Raw genomic sequence first — 5,207 nt, 5'->3', positions numbered from 1 at the left:
CCCCCAACCGAAAAATAAAAAAATAATTAAAACAAAATCATTTACACTCAAAAGAAATCAAAGAAAGTCTGGGTGTTTATAAAAAAGTGTAAGTTCGTTCGTTGTCCCTAATAATAATCGTAACTAAAATGTCCTTCAAGGCAGTAAACGTTGGGTAAGTTTTACAGATGATCTCAAAGCTGGTTATAGCTGCTTACACTTTGCCTGACAAACTTTACATATGATCTCAAAGCTGTTTATAGCTGCATACACTTTGCCTGACAAACTTTACAGATGATCTCAAAGCTGTTTATAGCTGCTTACACTTTGCATGACAAACTTTACAGATAATCTCAAAGCTGGTTATAGCTGCTTACACTTTGCCTCGCAAACTTTGTAAATTAATGTTGCGTAAACGTTACTGGTAATCTTCACAATATTAGTAAACGTTGCGTAAATTTCTCTGATCTTTAGGAAAAGGATTGGGGGGGAGGGGGTGTTGCGTAAACAATGCGCGCTCTGTCCAATAAGGTACTATGTTATTTTGCCCCAGGGCCCATGGTCTGCTTAAATTGTTTCCCCCACGCGATGCAGGGTGAGCATTAAGGCGCTGACCCACTTCCCAAAGGTCACATTAACAACCACACTGCAGGACACGTCATGCAACTATCTCCTGTCTCATTTCAGCGCTGTGGTTTTGGGGCTGTTGTTGCTGTTGTTGTTGTTGTTGATGTTGTTGTTGTTATTGTTGATGTTTTTGTTGTTGTTGTTTCGGAGCGCGTCACTGGTACGTCCTTCTTTTCTTTCCCTCTATTGGTGGTTGGGGCGTGCCACTGGTAGGCCTTTCTCTTCTTTTGTTTTGTTTTCTTTCCTTATTTAGTTTTAGTAGAGTTTTTACGGCAATTACATGAGGTCATATGAGCGCCAAGGGGTGGATATCAACAGGAGGTCCTTACAGGGAATCAGCCTTACTCTGCTCACCTCTCTAACTTCAACAGCTCAAAGTCTGCTTGAAATATCGGTCCCAAGAGTATGACAAACATACAAAAGAAGTAGAGATGACGATAGTAAGGATTAGGAAAGAAAAAAACAGCAGTTCCATGTTGCAGTTCTGGCACAGTTATGAGCATGACATTGATGAATCAGCCCATTTACAATTCTACTCTGCATAAGAACAGGTTAATGTCAACCCTTTGGGACTAGCATAGCATAAAGACACTTCAGTCAGTAGTACTGCCCCCCTCCCCCTGTGTTTTCTTTACTTTCCTTTCTTGGGTGTTGTAGGGCGCCACTGGTTTGTCCTATTTCTTTTGTTTCCACACAAGGCGGGAATACCGCACGACGGAAACTATCGAGCACCCCCTTCTGCTGGCCTACCAATCTGTCTGTCAGTCATTTTGACTTTTTAGTATGATATGCTAACTAAATCTCAGCGACAAGATTGCGCTCATTATTTAGTGCGAGGAAAACTGGAGCAGATTGAACGTCTTTCCTTCCTCAGTGTCTTACTTCTTCTCTCCACTCTCAAAGTGGTTGCAAGACATCGTCCATAGGTCCTTTCGTTCAGTTATTTCTGTCAATCGCTCTTGGTTTTTCTTTGCAACAGGTCTTTATTCCCTCAGTGTCTTTTCTCTTTTTTCATTCTTTTTTGTGTTAGAAGATAACTTTAATTGAGATGGCTGTCTTATGCTTGTCTTCCCCCAAACAAAACATTACTTGTGGTTAGGCGTTGGTCTCCACTGTCTGTGGTGTAGCAGGCAGGCACGTCGCCGTAGCAAGCAGACTACGTGAGTTCGATTTCTCTGTGAAAAGCCTTTTTTATACTAAGTCGGTCTTCCTGATGAGACATTTTGTTATCCCTCTAAGCCCCGGTTATAGCTCAGACAGAATCAGAACTTCCTGACAGTTTAATTCAAATGATCTAAGCAGTGTAGATGGGCAATTAGAACACTAAACACCAGCAATTATCATGTACTAGCTTGGACTTTGCAAAAGCACAGAGTTGAGATTTCACCTCAGGTAGGGCCACGTGTCCGTAAGAATGTGGCGTCGGTAGTTTATTGGGTGGGCGACCGGACTCACAATCGGTTTGGGGTTCAACACTCAGCTAAACCCGACGTACTGTCCTTGGGAAAGACACTTAACATGAATGTTCCTCGCTTCACGTACGTGTAAATGGATATCCGACTATAGACAGCGAACTATGTTGTCAGTATGTTAGTGTTCTAGCACTTGTAAAATAACGTCTTGCACTGGAAGTTGAGATTGTATCGGAATGCTATGAGGTCGGCTTTGGTAATCATAATAATATTATACAATACACAGCATGATATTGACGGAAATTGCACCCTGTCCTATTTATCTATGTATTACTATACATTATATTTTGAGTGCGCTCCGTTTCTCTGGGTTCCCCAAACAGTAAGCGGAAACTCGGCAATCAGTGGAGTGGGCTATGAGCCAAATCGATACATCAGAACAAAGTTCTATCTGCTCAGTTCCTACTTTTGAGAAATTTGACGTCAAAGATTTTGAGTTTCACATCATGTCACGATTTTTCGAATGCAATTTTTTGAATATTTTGATAACGACTGCGAATAATCTGACGATTTTGATAGTGTACTAATAGAACATTGGTTTCTGACCCCATGGTCCTAGTAACTCATTATGGCCAAAAATGTCAGATAAGAACATTGTAATTCTGAGGTTGCAAAATGATGGTACAAACGTAACAGGCTATGATATATTATACCCCCAAGTGGGCTTAATGCTAGACTAAAACGGCCATGTGGACTGAGATCGTGAATTGGGAGCCTAAAGTAAAATATTTGCAATCAATTTTACAACCAGATTTCAAACTGCATAAACATAGCCTAATTGAGGGTGATAGTTTTCGATTTAGTCTACAACGTATGTATTTTAAAGAGATTAACAAAGTTGATAAATAGCATTTGTATAGCGTATTATATCCCCGCTCAAGAGCAAGCTCTATGCACGTTATAATCCATATTATTACCACAGCAGACAGCTCACAAACATTGCTTCCCGGGAAGCATACAGCACAAGCAGCCGAGTGAGCGCTAAAACACTAACGGATTAATTGCACGATCTTAAGCAGCCAGGAGCCAGGCTCCCATTCGTGTAAAATGCCGTTCCCAAGGACACAGTGTCGGATCCTCTGGCGAGATTCGAGCACATGACCTTTCGGTTGTGCACCCAACAGTCCAACCACCAGACCACCGACGTAACACTAAACACAAAAAAGTCCCAAAACAAAAATCGCATTTAATATGTAGAAACTGTTATTTTGGTCGAGAAACTGGAAAATTGTATGTCTATAAAACAATTCACACTTTTAGTTGCTAACCTCACTTCCTGAAGATAGAATGCTTTGGCACTAGTCCCAAGAATGCACGGACGATTTTGACGTCATATGTAGAAAGACCTCAACAGGAAATGAAACATTTGCATTTGGGCGTTCATTGATCTTCTGCCGTAAGCTGTATATGTTATTGATGAGCATTGACATAATAAGCTTGTGTGTAAAATGTGCCGCTACAAGACTCAGGCGTCGGGAATCGAGTGGGTCGACGACTGGATTCGTAATCGGTGAGTATGCGGGTTCTAGGTTCGTATGCTCAAAGGGGTCCGATTTCGAGTCCTTGAGAAGGCATTTGACAAGATTTCGTTTTTTCATTTGGGAGAACGTAAGAGTGATCCACTGGGAGACAGACTGAGACAGAATATTTCTTCAACACATTGTTATATTGATTTTACATATTCGTCTCTAAACGTCACATCATAGTCAGCCGTTGAAGTCCTCTTCCCAACAATAGCTCGTCTTTTTTTCTTTAAATAAGATCATATCCACATAATCTTCATCTGAATATTCACAGAATACGGTCCTATCAGAGAAAAGGCTTGATCTATCTAAGCTGTTACAAACTCTAGAGAGCCCATATTTGATGTGGGACTTCTTGTATCAATGGGGATTTGAAATGGCTTATTAGATAAGCAAACAGGAATCGGTTGCTAGGGAAACGGCGGCCATAGTGGATTTTGTATACCTATATTGATCCGGTTCTATTCCCTTGTATATAAACAAATACGTGTTTGATTCGGCATGCACGTAGAAAAAAAGCAGATCTAAAATTAACTTGTTTAGAGGAATTTTGGGTGTACGCTAAGGGTTTCATTTCATGTTACTTCAAACTCGGTTTCTTACATAACGGCGAAAAAACGGGGGGGAATCAAGTTTTCTGAAGCCACCTAAGTGCAATAAATAAAATTCCTCTACACAATTTTAAAACTTGGTCGCATCAACAACCCATGAAAATTACTCTGAAATCGAAAAAGAAACAAAGCAGAAAAGAATGAGATAAAGCATGGAAAAAAGCATTTTGAGAAAACGGCCGTCAAAGGTAAGAAAAGGGCAAAATAGTTCCATTCTCATTAAAAACCTCCATAAGATATTATTTCAAACCAAAACATGGCAACTACTCCAAAATATTAACACAGCAGAAAAAAATGGGGTTTCCAACTAAAACTGAAGCATATTTTGGGCAAAACATGCTTTTTTAGTCAAAAGCTGATATTGATTTTCCTTTTAAAAGTCTCTACTCTCTGCTGTGAAATCCTTTCAAACACCACTTTAAGGTACAGAACCACGTACATTCGTTTGGGACATTGTTCAGAATATTATGTCCAAGAAATGATATATTATGTGTTAACCTCAGTTTTTATAATTTCACTCCAAAACACAATTTTTTATTGCCCCACCACCCTCTTAACCTCAGGCCGCTTCTCAAGAAAAACAAATTCTGAAAAACGCAACAAAAAACCCCAAAACAAAGCTATGCTACAACATGCAAACAAACAACACAAACAGCCAGGTAGTTTTGGAATGGAGAGTGTATAGAGCAGATCTCTTTCTTGCCACTATGTTGCCTCTGTCCGTCTATACCGCATTTTTTCCCTACTAAATTACCGTTATCGTATCGCTGAGATTCTTTCAGCATACACTGAGGGTTTTTAACCCACAGGCAAACAGACTTGCAAACAGACTGGTAGACCAGCAGTTGCGCAGCTGGGGCCGCTAATTTCCTCTATGCTCAGTTCCCTTCCGTAATCCCCCACTCCCGGCAGGTCTATAAATAGACAGGCGGAAACTGCCCAGGGCGACCACTTCCTCCACAGGGCCACAGTGTGGCGCCACTGCTCGGGCGATC

At 40.7% G+C, this 5,207-nt stretch overlaps 1 protein-coding gene across 1 annotated transcript in view; it reads left to right on the top strand.

Moving 5' to 3' along the window:
- LOC101860686 overlaps positions 1 to 5,207 on the top strand; it is a gene marked incomplete at its 5' end in the record, with an annotated part of 102,483 nt that overhangs the window by 71,335 nt on the left and 25,941 nt on the right.

The sequence above is a fragment of the Aplysia californica genome, unplaced genomic scaffold (assembly GCF_000002075.1).
Source record: "Aplysia californica isolate F4 #8 unplaced genomic scaffold, AplCal3.0 scaffold00569, whole genome shotgun sequence".
In the NCBI taxonomy this organism is placed as follows: domain Eukaryota; kingdom Metazoa; phylum Mollusca; class Gastropoda; order Aplysiida; family Aplysiidae; genus Aplysia; species Aplysia californica.
This window is presented reverse-complemented; position numbering and strand designations above follow the sequence as displayed.